At 42.0% G+C, this 13,433-nt stretch overlaps 1 protein-coding gene across 6 annotated transcripts in view; it reads right to left on the bottom strand.

Moving 5' to 3' along the window:
* Positions 1 to 13,433, bottom strand: part of RPH3A (rabphilin 3A) — a 480,291-nt gene that overhangs the window by 348,437 nt on the left and 118,421 nt on the right. The gene's annotated exons all lie outside the window — the stretch shown is intronic.

Consider the following 13,433-nt stretch of genomic DNA (forward strand, 5'->3'; position numbering starts at 1 on the left):
TTATATGTTTCTATTTATTAGCAATATTAGACAGAAAAAGGCTAATCATACCAAGAAAGTAACCCAAAATATGTAATTGTTAGGTCTTGCACACTACTTGCTATACAATTTTTCTATAGAGACTAGAGTTATTTTTCCCCTCTCAGGTCCATTCATGTCATGTAATACTACAAAGATATTCCCTGCTAAAAGCATGGCTTCTATACTCACAAAGGGGCAAAAGCAGCAGCTTAAAAACTTCCTAAAGGTCTATAAAATGGATTAGTGGTCTCCTTACAAGGTCTGTGAATTCGACAATTTTGTAAGCATGAGACTTTGGTTGTTGCATATTTTCTACTTATGTTGTAGAACATCTACTGTACAAAAATGGTGTATTTTGTCACCAAATATATTTAGGGTCTGCTCCATTAGAAGACATAGGGTTTCTTAAATTGTGATATATTTGGCAGGAAGTGGAAACAGAGAAGACTCCTCTCTATTCAGGACAATTGTAGCCATTAATATCAGCTTAACTAGGAGCCACCATGTAGAGAAGTTGTCATTACTATCCTGGTATGGGTTGTGATTGTGCTCGAGCTGGAGGGAACTGTTGGCAAGGAACAATTTATGTGGTTGGAAGTTATTGGGCAGCCATTTAGGAATTAAGCACCGAATACTGTATAATGTTGGGAACATCCAAAAGAGTGACTGGTGACTTCAATTAAGTATTAGCATATTTTTTATACATTTACTGAGTATGATGTGACCGATTTATATTAGAATTATTTAAATTACTGATGTACCTGTAATTTTATACCATCAGTTTCATATAGCCACTAGCATTTAATGACTTATTATAAAACATTAATATAAGACAGAAATTGTTGGGAAAATAAGGACAAAATGTGCACACGTTGAGTATTTGGTGCAGAAACCTCTTGGCAGGAAAAATGTGAAGGCAAAAATGCTTTTGTTTTTGTTGCAGATTTTTTCCCCATTCATTAGTATGGGCGAAATCTGCAGCAAAAATGCTGAAAGAATTGACCTGCTGCAGATATAAATCACAAATAAGCAATGTGTGCATGAGACTTCAGAAATCTCTTTCACTTTAGTGGCATCAGGAAACCCTTCAGGTTTCGTGAGACACTCGATTGGAAAAAACGCAACGTGTGCACACAGTTTTTAAGGCAAAACCTTTACAAACAAGGACTGTACACTAATCCTCCATGTTACGCAGAGCACTAAACTAGCATGTGATTACTTTACGTGTACAGTATGCAGCTGGCTATAGCATGGCTAATCATACAATTACTAATAACTTAATTGTCAATCTAGATCTCGTATTATCTCCATAGTTGGTTATCTCATTATCAAACAACTATGTAAAAATAGAAAAATAATGTTGACTCATCTGAGACGCTTTCATTCAAAATCCTAAACTTCCCTGGATAGGGTTTTCCCTGCTTCATGCTTATACTCTGCTATCTAATAAATATGTAAAATAAAATAGTGATTTATTCCCAAAATAGCTACTTTTAGATAAATTAATTCATAGTTCATTTTCTACTGTTTGCTGTTGATTACAGTAGTTATTTGCAGTTTGTCTTTACAACCAATACCTTATTACCATGTCTCATAGGAGTTGTGCCCTAAAGTAAAATCCCTAATGGAGAGCTGATGACTATATTGTGTCTTGTTTTAGGCTAAGGAAATATTCTAAATGCCTTCTCTCCCCCTAGTACACTTTGGATGAACCTATAGACTAAGCTTTCCTGATACTGTAGCAATTTCAGGCTTAGCAACCCAATATACCCTTTGGGCTTGCTATAATGTTAAACTGGTTTAATGAGATGAATTAATGATAAACTTACACAGATTTTGTTAATTTTAGTAAACTCCTCAACTATAGTAATGAAGCAACATCATGTTAGGTGGTGAGGCCAATGCATAGGAATCCTGTTCCATACAATGGTTTAACCCCCTTGGGCAATGCTCGGAGTTTTCCATTACTAGAAATCTAATACAACGCTCTACACACACTGACATAGCCATCGATTTTCAATGGCCTTTTGATTGGCTATGTCAGATTTCTAGTAGCAGAAATCTTGGAATAGAGCTCAAGTGATTTATTCACTCAATAGATCAGTGGCGGGCTAAGACCACAGACAGGTCTCATTTATGGATGACGTAAGAATAATTATTTGACTGTATTTTCCCTTTATTATGAACACTTTGCACAGATTTGTTTTAACTTTGACATCAATTACTACTTGTTTCTGTAGAACAGAAAAATAAAATCCTAATTGGAGCCATTAAGGGCATGTCACACTAAGAGATATCGCTAGCAATATCGCTATAACTAGTGACGTTATAGCGATATTACTAGCAATATCGCTGTGTCTGATACTTGCCTACGACCCGCTCCCCCGCTGGTTATCGCTGATCGCGCGAGAATGTCCAGGACTGTTTCTCGTCGTCAGCTTCCTGCGGCGCTTCCTGCTGTGACGACGAGCGACGCATGGAGCCGGGCGGGAGGACGCAGGATCGCCTGGTGTGACAGGTAAGTAGCGACCCCGTCCTCAGCGATGTCGCTAGTGAGATCTGCCTGTGTGGCTGCTCACTAGCGACCACTTAGCGATGTACCAGCGACCCTGACCGCGTCATATCGCTGGTCGGGATCGCTGGTTTATCGCTAAGTGTGACAGTACCCTTAGTTGAATGTTGAAACACCACATGAAAACTTTAAAAGGGATAAAAACATCTATATCTGAATTAACCCCCTGCTACTTCTGCATCTGTTGCTATGTGGCTTTGCATGTTCATTGAGGACAACATAGGGCAACACAAACGCAGTTTGGTTAAGTGATTGCTGGGACCTGTCCTACTGGTCCTGGAAAGGAGCTTGTGGGTTAATACTGAATATTTTTAATCTAATTAGCTACTTACTGTGATCTTTGGATGGGGCACACTATTTAAACCTTCTGCAGCTTCTCTGGCAGTGTTGCCAATTATAAGTTGTTCTTAACCTGGTCTGTTTTGTTTAGTCCTATATCCTGAATCTCCTGGTGTTTTGTTCCTGAATCATAGCTGAGTTTTCTGAATAGCCAACTGTCTTGCCATTCTGTACCTGTCTTTGACCCCTTGGTTTACACCTGGTACCATGACAATTCTCAGCCATACCTGGGCCCTGTGCAAGTCTAGATCCCTGTATATGGGTTAATGGTTCCCCTAGGACATGCTAAACGGAGTGGTTTAGGAATAACCTTTCCATAGAAACCTTATTAAGAGGTGTCAGGCTTCAACCTACAGTGCACAGCTAAAACTATACCGGAAAACCTTAAAAAGCTTGTCCACTACTAGGACAACCCCTTCATGATCAAATCGTTTGGCCAACATAAAATAATAAAGCCTGTACTCACCTTCCGTTCTGGCACTGTTCCCACGGTGTTGGCACTCACTCTCCTGGGGCTCCCGTGTGGTTGTTGTGACATGTGACCCCGTTGCCCAATCAGCACTGGTGTAACTGTCTCCACCTCTGGAAATATCGAACATGAAGAGGAAGTCCGCGCTGCTGATCTCAGACTTCCTCTTTCTGCTCAGTTCGATAGGTGGCGGGGACAGTGACCCCAGCCTCACGTGTCACAACAACCATGCGGGAGCCCCAGTAGACAGAGTGACGACACCATCAGAATGGCGCCGGCACAGGAGCAGAGTGTAGACTTTATTATTTTGTGGGGGCCAAGCGAGGGGTATGTGAAGTTATCCAAGTTGTGGACAATGTCTTTAATTTTTTTGCTACTGTAATGAAACAAAATAAAGAAACTTTTTGCCACTGTGCCAGAGAATTTACTAATGTATATACAGTTAGGTCCGTAAATATATTTTTACAGTAACCGAATCTTCATTGTTTGGGCTCTGCATGCCACTATTTTGGATTTAAAATTAAACAAATTAAAGGGGTTGTACAAAAATATTCTGTGAAACATTTAGAAAGGGCAACCATTTTTTCACAAAGCCTCCTCTGTTATGAATGAGTCACCGGAGGAGGAGAAAACAAAAATACAAGCTAAGTCCAGAAAACCGGAGAGGTTGGTAGCTATCGGATTGCAGACCCCTGATCCTATACACCACAACTAACAGTAGCCGTGGGGGTTTCCTACGGTGCCCTAGACCCCTCGTCACAGCCGGAGAACTACATAAGCCTAAAGAAGGAAATGGGAAATCTAAACTGCCCCAGAGCAGACCCCAAAGCAATAGACAGCCCCCAACATGTACTGTTGGTGAAAAACAGATGAAAACACAAACACAGACAGAAAGACAGGCTGAGCAAACGATAGGGCCCAACTAACTAGATAGGACAGGACAGAAAAGATGCTGACTGCAATCCGCAAAAAGCCCTAACAAAAATGTCCCAACCGTCTGATAGGGAAAAAGGCCCTGAAGTCGCTAGACTTCAAAATCACTATATCAGCACTCAGGTATATTCTGAAAACAGAGCAAAGATCAACTGATCAGAGACAGAAATGGAATTCAGCCAGTCCCAACCAGGACTGGCTGAATACAAACACTAAGAAAACCAGACAAAATCTCATGGAATAATAGCAGGGCAAAAACCTAGCTTTTAGTAGACAGGAACTAAGCTGGATGCAAGAGCTCAGAGCAGAAAGGATCACCAGCAGCCCTGCAGGGCGTCGGCTGCCTTATATCCACTCAGAAATTCCAGATGTCCAATCACACTCCGCCTGTTCAGATGACAGGTTCTTCCCATCCCAATCAATTTCACTACCTCTCTTCACCAGCAGAGGGAGTTCATCAGACATCAAAGGTGAAGGGGAGAATGAACTCACAACACTCCTCATTTCATGAGCTCAAAAGTGATTGGACAAATTAACTATCAAATAAAATGTTAATTTTTTCAAAACCTTTGTAGAGAATCTTTTGCAGGCAATGATCGGCTTAAGTCTGGAAGCCATAGACATCAAACACTCTATTTCCTCCTTTTTTATGCTTTATAAGGCCTTTACTGCAGCTGACTTCAGTTGTTACTTCTTTGTGGGTCTTTCTGCCTTAAGTTTTGTCTTAAGCATGTGAAATGCATGCTGAATGGGGTTGAGATCTGATTGACTCAGCCATTGCAGAATATTCTACTTTTTTCGCTTATACTACTGGATTGCTTTCGCAGTAGATTTCAAGTCGTTGTCCCATCTGTACTGTGAGGTAGTGTCTAATCAACCTTGCTGCATTTGTTTGAATGGGAGCAGGGCCGGCCCGAGAGATTACGGCGCCCTAGGCGAAGCTATTTTGTTGCGCCCCTACTATTCTTGGCAGTAGATTAAAACTTGGGATATAAATTTAGGAGCAAAATAAACCACAACAACAATGATTAATTAACTCTCTTCTAACTCTTTAATCTTCTGAGAAGTTTTATAGGACAAATATATACAAAGTAATCAATAACACAAAACAAAAACGACCATAGGTAATTAAAATTTTTGTTTCCTTGCCTTTTTTTTTGAAAAGGATGACACTAAGTCACCGAGATTAAATTGTTTAGCAACTTCAGATTCTATCGAAATTGTTGCCAACCCAACCAACCTCTCTTGCGTCATATTTGCCCTTAAATATGTACACTTTTCTTTCCATCCCTAAAACATTTTGCCTTTTGAAAAGATTTTTTATAATTTTTTCTATTTTTTCTCTGGCGCCCCCTTTGGGTCGGCGCCCTGGGCGGCCGCCTAGTTCGCCTATACATTCGGGCCGACCCTGAATTGGAGCAGAAATTATACTCCTGCATACTTCAGAATTCATCCTGTTGCTTCTGTCTTCAGTCACATCATCAATAAATACTAATGACCCAGTTCATTTGCAAGGCATGCATGCCCATTTCGTCACACAGGCGCCACCATTTTTACAGGGGGTGTGTGGTGTGCTTTGGATCATGAGCCATTCTAAGCCTTCTTCATACATTCTTTACCCCATCATTCTGGTACAGATTTATCTTCATTTTATCTGTCTAAAAAACACTTTTTCAGAACTAGGCTGGCTTCTTTGGATGCTTTTTGGTGGATGGCAAGGCATACATCTCTCTTGACCCAAAAGCACATGAAAAGTCAACTTCATTATGCTCAAGAACATGAAAATAAACCATAGAAACTTGGGGATTTTGTGGAGTAATGAAACAAAACTTTTCAGGCCTGAGGATCAGTAGTACTGTATATAAAGAGGAAAAATTAAGTTTAACGTGAAAAGAACACACTGCCTACAGTGAAGCATGGTAGGGGCGCGTTGATGCTTGGTGACAGCTTTGTTCCTGTGGCACTGTCAAACTGCAGCATGTAGAGGTGAAGATGAATTCAATAAAGTATCAGGAATTCCTAGGATAATAAGTTATCCCCTCTTTAAGGAAGCTGAAGCTTGGCCATCATTAGACCTTTCAACTGGACAAAGAACTCAAGCATACCTCAAAATGCACAAAGGCTTGGTTTCTAAAGAAGTCCGGAAAGATTCTAGAGTAGCCATCACTGTCATGAACCCCATAGCAAATCTTCAGTGAAATTTGATGAAGGCGGTCACAGCACACACATGCAAGAATATTAGTGACCTGGAGGCCATTTCCCTAGAGGAACTGGCCAAGATTGCTCACAAACACTGCAAGAAGCTATTGTCTGGATACAGTTCGGTCCATATATATTTGGATAGAGACAACATTTTTCTAATTTTGGTTCTAGACATTACCACAATGAATTTTAAATAAAACAAACATGCAGTTCAAGTTCAGACTTTCAACTTTCATTTGAGGGTATCCACATTAAAATTGGATGAAGGGGTTAGGAGTTTCAGCTCCTTAACATGTGCCACCCTGTTTTAAAGGGACCAAAAGTAATTGGACAATTGACTCCAAGGCTATTTCATGGACAGCTGTGGGCAATCCCTTCGTTATGTCATTCTCAATTAAGCAGATAAAAGGCCTGGAGTTGATTTGAGGTGTGGTGCTCTCATTTGGAAGGTTTTGCTGTGAAGGAAATCAGCGGTCAAAGGAGCTCTCCATGCAGGTGAAACAAGCCATCCTTAAGCTGCAAAAACAGAAAAAACCCATCCGAGAAATTGCTACAACATTAGGAGTGGCAAAATCTACAGTTTGGTATATCATGAGAAAGAAAGAAAGCACTGGTGAACTCATCAATGCAAAAAGACCTGGGCGCCCACGGAAGACAACAGTGGTGGATGATTGCAGAATAATCTCCATGGTGAAGAGAAACCCCTTCACAACAGCCAACCAAGTGAACAACACTCTCCAGGAGGTAGGCGTATCAATATCCAAATCTACCATAAAGAGAAGACTGCATGAAAGTAAATACAGAGGGTTCACTGCACGAGGCAAGCCACTCATAAGAATCAAGAATAAAAAGGCTAGTCTGGACTTTGCTAAAAAACATCTAAAAAAGCCAGCACAGTTCTGGAAGAACATTCTTTGGACAGATGAAACCAAGATCAACCTCTATCAGAATGATGGAAAGAGAAAAGTATAGCCAAGGCGTGGTATAGCTCATGATCCAAAGCATACCACATCATCTGTAAATCACGGCGGAGGCATGCATGGCTGCCAGTGCCACTGGGTCACTAGTGTTTATTGATGATGTGACACAGGACAGAAGCAGCCAAATGAATTCTGAGGTATTCAGAGCCATACTGTGTGCTCAGATCCAGCCAAATACAGCCAAACTGATTGGTCGTCGTTTCATACTACAGATGGACAATGACCCAAAACATAAAGCCAAAGCAACCCAGGAGTTTATTAAAGCAAAGAAGTGGAATATTCTTGAATGGCCATGTCAGTCACCTGATCTCAACCCAATTGAGCATGCATTTCACTTGTTAAAGACTAATGTAATGAATGAGTCACCGTAGGAGGCAAAAACAGAAATACTAGCCAAGTCCAGAAAACCAGAGAAGTTGGCAGCTATCGGATTGCAGACCCCTGAACCTATCAACAACAACTAGCAGTAGCCGTGGGGAGTTCCTACGGTGCCCTAGACCCCTCGATCACAGCCAGAGAACTACATAGCCTAAAGACAGAAAGGGAAATCTAAACTGCCCCAGAGCAGACCCCAAAGCAATAGGCAGCCCCCAACATATAATGACGGTGACGCAAGATGAAAAAACACTCACACAGATAGAAAGATAGGCTGAGCAAATGATGGGGCCCAAGCTAACTAGATAGGACAGGATAGAAAAGCTGCTGTCTGTAATCCGCCAAAACCCTATCAAAACAAGAGCCAACAGACTGATAGGGAAAAAAGCCCTGAAGACGCTAGGCTTCAAAAAGACTATATCAGTACTCAGGTATTTTCTGAAGACAGAGCAAAAAGGAATTCAGCTCACCCCAGCAGGGAATGGCAGAAATCAAGGAAAACAATGCAAAACAAAACCAAAACACAAATGCAGAAAGTAGAGCAGAAAACTTAGCTTTTGAGGAGCAGGAATAAGACTGGTCTCTTAGAATCCCTCAGAGAGATCACCAGCAAGGCAGAAGGGCGTCGGCTGCCTTATATCCAGTCAGTAATTCACGTCACCCAGTCATCATCATCCTGCCCAGGTGCTTGGTAATCAGCCTCACTACCTCCCTTCACCAGAAGAGGGAGTTCATCAGACCTCAATGGTGAAGGGGAAAATGAACTCACAACAGACTAAACTTCAGACAGAAAGGCCCACAAACAAACAGCAACTGAAAACCACTGCAGTGAAGGCCTGGCAGAGCATCAAAAAGGAGGAAACTAGGCATCTGGTGATGTCCATGAGTTCAACACTTCAGGCAGTCATTGCCAACAAAGGGTTTTCAACCAAGTACTAGAAATGAACATTTTATTTACAATAATTTAAATCTGTCCAATTACTTTTGGTCCCTTTAAAAACAGGGTGGCACATGTTAAGGAGCTGAAACTCCTAAACCCTTCATCCAATTTTAATATGGATACCCTTCATCCAATTTTAATGTGAATACCCTCAAATGAAAGCTGAAAGTCTGAACTTCAACTGCATCTGAACGGTTTTGTTTAAAATTCATTGTGGTAATGTCTAGAACCAAAATTAGAAAAATGTTGTCTCTGTCCAAATATATATGGACCTAACTGTATGTGTAACTTTTTTAGCAGGTCATAAAACTCAAAGACTCTCTATTAAAGGGAATCTGAGAGCAGCATGAAGTAAAAAGACCCTGAATCCAACGATGTATCACTCAGTTTACTGGGTGCAGTGGTTCTGACACAGAATTTTTAGATTTAGCATGAGGCAGATCTGAGAAAGTTAACCCTGCTCACACCAGGCTCCCTACATACATTCCTATAGACCCTGAACTGCTTATCACAGAAAGGGGCGGAGTAGAACCAGGAGGCAGCACTGCTGTGTCCCAGCAATGATAAAATCTTGTTGCTAAAACTAAAATTGCAATTAAACAAAAATAAGGAGGTGGATGAGAGCAGCGTGGATGAAAATTGTGTTTAACCCCTACAGCATGCTGTCTTCAGGTTACATAGCAAAACCTACTGACAGATTCCTTTTAAGTACTAAAGACACTTATGATGGGATTGAATAATTCAAAGATTGCAGTGTGTGGTAAGTAAAAGTGGCATTTTGTGTTGATTTTTGAGAAACTACTGGTTTTATTAGTTTTGTTAAGTTATTTAAATTGTTCTTGTTGCCCTAGTTTATTGCAAACAGCAGAAAGTTTGTCAACTATACTAACGAACCTAATGAGCCATTCTGATCACAACTCCAAAAGGACATGCTTGATATATGTTACCTATTGTCCCACATGTAAAAAATGCATTATGTAATTTCATAAGATAATATAACAATGTATACTAGTCACAGGAGTTGCCAGACAACACTTTGGGCAAGCCTATAATAGAACCCTATATATACACATTTGTCAGGGTCCCGTGCAAGTGAGGGGCCCGCAGACTTCAACTGGATGTGCGCTCTCGGATGCATATTCAGCTGAAATGCAGTGTGACGCAAGTGTCAGTGCTCTGCAATACATGTTGTCGTCAATCGGAGGCCAGCAGCTGACATCAGCATGCACATGACTGGTGGCGCATATCAGTGACGTTATGTACTAATGTCGCTTGCACGGTGAAGTCAGCTGCTGGTTTCAGAAGAGGAAGCTATGCAGCGATGAAGCAGAGGGAAGGAGAGTAGAATTATTCATTTTTTCTATGCATTAAAGAACAGTAGCAGAATTGGACTCATATACCAGGATGGGGAACATATAAACATATATCAGGAAGGGGCCTAGAGTAAGGGACATGTATACCAGGATGGGGACCAGGATAAGGGGGATATATATATATATATATATATATATATATATATATATATATATATATATATATATATATATACACACACACTCACTGGCCACTTTATTAGGTACACCATGCTAGTAAGGGGTTGGACCCCCTTTTGCCTTCAGAACTGCCTCAATTCTTCGTGGCAGAGATTCAACAAGGTGCTGGAAGCATTCCTCAGAGATTTTGGACCATATTGACATGATGGCATCACACAGTTGGCGCAGATTTGTCGGCTGCACATCCCTGATGCGAATCTCCCGTTCCACCACATCCCAAAGATGCTCTATTGGATTGAGATCTGGTGACTGAGGAGGCCATTTGAGTACAGTAAACTCATTGTCATGTTCAAGAAACCAATCTGAGATGATTCGAGCTTTATGACATGGCGCATTATCCTGCTGAAAGTAGCCATCAGATGTTGGGTACATTGTGGTCATAAAGGGATGGACATGGTCAGCAACAATACTCAGGTAGGCTGTGGCGTTGCAAAAATGCTCAATTGGTACCAAGGGGCCCAAAGAGTGCCCAGAAAAAATTCCCCACACCATGACACCACCACCACCACCAGCCTGAACCGTTTATACAAGGCAGGATGGATCCATGCTTTCATGTTGTTTACGCCAAATTCTGACCCTACCATCCGAATGTCGCAGCAGAAATCGAGACTCATCAGACCAGGCAACGTTTTTCCAATCTTCTACTGTCCAATTTCGATGAGCTTGTGCAAATTGTAGCCTCAGTTTCCTGTTCTTAGCTGAGAGGAGTGGTACCCAGTGTGGTCTTCTGCTGCTGTAGCCCATCTGCCTCAAAGTTCGACGCACTGTGCGTTCAGAGATGCTCTTCTGCCTACCTTGGTTGTAACGGGTGGCAATTTGAGTCACTGTTGCCTTTCTATCAGCTCGAACCAGTCTGCCCATTCTCCTCTGACCTCTGGCATCAACATGGCATTTCCGGCCACAGAACTGCCGCTCACTGGATTTTTTTTCTTTTTCGGACCATTCTCTGTAAACCCTAGAGATGGTTGTGCGTGAAAATCCCAGTAGATCAGCAGTTTCTGAAATTCTCAGACCAGCCCTTCTGGCACCAACAATCATGCCACGTTCAAAGGCACTCAAATCACCTTTCTTCCCCATACTGATGCTCGGTTTGAACTGCAGGAGATTGTCTTGACCATGTCTACATGCCTAAATGCACTGAGTTGCCGCCATGTGATTGGCTGATTAGAAATTAAGTCTTAACACACAGTTGGACAGGTGTACCTAATAAAGTGGCCAGTGAGTGTATATATATATATATATATATATATATATATATATATATATATATATATATATATATATATATATATATATATATATATATATATATAGATCAGAATAGGGAAAATATATACCAAGATGGGGGACATATATACTAGGCTGGGCCAAGGATGGGGGACTTATACACCAGGAAGGAGCACAGGATGAGGCACATTACTACATAATGGGGATGAGGGGGCAACTCATATGCCCTTATAGGATCTAGAACACTACATGGACCTATACATCTGACCAACCTGCGAGAGTGAGGTGTATGTCGGGGCCATGGGTCTACATTTTCCATCAGGGCCTTTTGGACTCTAGTTACGTCACTGACAGTGGGTAAAATACAGTTTTCCCAGTGCAAACACCAAATGTCCCTCGTATACAGTGTGAAGTGAGCGACCCTAATGGCATCTCATGTAATATCGATATATACATACCAAATCTATGCCTTAGTGCATAGTGGTCATCGAACTACATGGTGGCAGTATTTTGGTTACACAGGACATGCTAAGAGACATGTATATACACACGTGTCTTAGCATATCCTGTGTAAGGCTACTTGCACACTTGCGTTATCAGTCGCAGCACTCGGCCACCGCTAAGCTCCGCCCCCCGCCGTGCCCCCTCTGGTCAGCTCCTCCTATGGTCGCATGATGCTGCATGCGATCAGAGTATCCTATATTTAGTGTTGGGTACGCTGGCCGTGCGCTATGGTTTTGCCGGCGCATGCGCCCTTTGAGCGCTACGCCAATGTGCGCCAAATGCACCATTTTGCCTAACTGAAATACTGCCACCATGTGGTTGGATGACCACATATCTCACTAAGGCATATATATGTACATATAGGCGCCAATTTGACATTAACTGTTTATACTGTAGATTCTGCATTGAGTTCATACATTGAAGTGCACATGGGAGAAGTTGGTTGCATCATCCAATCGCAGTGCACTGTTACACTGATTTGGCTAGTGCAGTAACATACAAAGGTACCTCTACATTGATTTGTCCATTGGAAATTGCTGATGTCTTTGCATTACTACTATTATTTCCAATCCCACTAACTCAATTACATGAGCATAGATATATTGCAGTCGTTGTCCTGGGACAAGAACTCTGGCCTTAAGTGGATGCATTTTCTATTACAGTCACCGTCCTGAGATGGGAAATCTACTAGTCTTTGCATATTATTCACCTTTACTGATAAAGAAGCTGGTTTGATATACCGCCTGTGCTCTATATCTCCATAATTAAAAATATCTGACTGCAGCGAGTGAGGCGGCTTAACGATATGTAAATCTGTTTTCACATGACAGGAGTTTTTACTTTAATCTACTTCAGCAGGTTTCCCTTTTCGCTGATCCCTGCTGTGTAACGCAGCCCACTTTTACAAGCGAGAAGTGTATGATCAGCAGAACTACTTGGCATCTGGGTCGCCCTCACACCCAGGGCTGTGGGGTACTAGGTACAGGGCCGGTATCTCACAGGGAAAAGTCACAGTAGCGGTGACCCGGTCCGTGGCCCTGGGCACCCATTGTAAATGCTCAGTGTGAATGTGTTAGTCGTGACGCCACCTGTGGTGTTCGGCAATGTAGATGTTAAGCCGACGCTGCAGACAGTTCCTCTGTGACAGATGGTGTGGTGCAGCAGTGATGGTATAGCCCTCCACAGGCAGGGCTGTTGTCCCAGGGCAGAGTGGATGTAGCGACACTTAGATGGTGTAGTGTCGGGCGCAAGGGATGTAGCAGTGCTGGGCAGGTTGATGTAGGAATAAGTGGAGGACACCAGGGCATGTAGTTCCAAA

The sequence above is a fragment of the Dendrobates tinctorius genome, unplaced genomic scaffold (assembly GCF_039654945.1).
Source record: "Dendrobates tinctorius isolate UK_male_01 unplaced genomic scaffold, ASM3965494v1 ptg000003l, whole genome shotgun sequence".
In the NCBI taxonomy this organism is placed as follows: domain Eukaryota; kingdom Metazoa; phylum Chordata; class Amphibia; order Anura; family Dendrobatidae; genus Dendrobates; species Dendrobates tinctorius.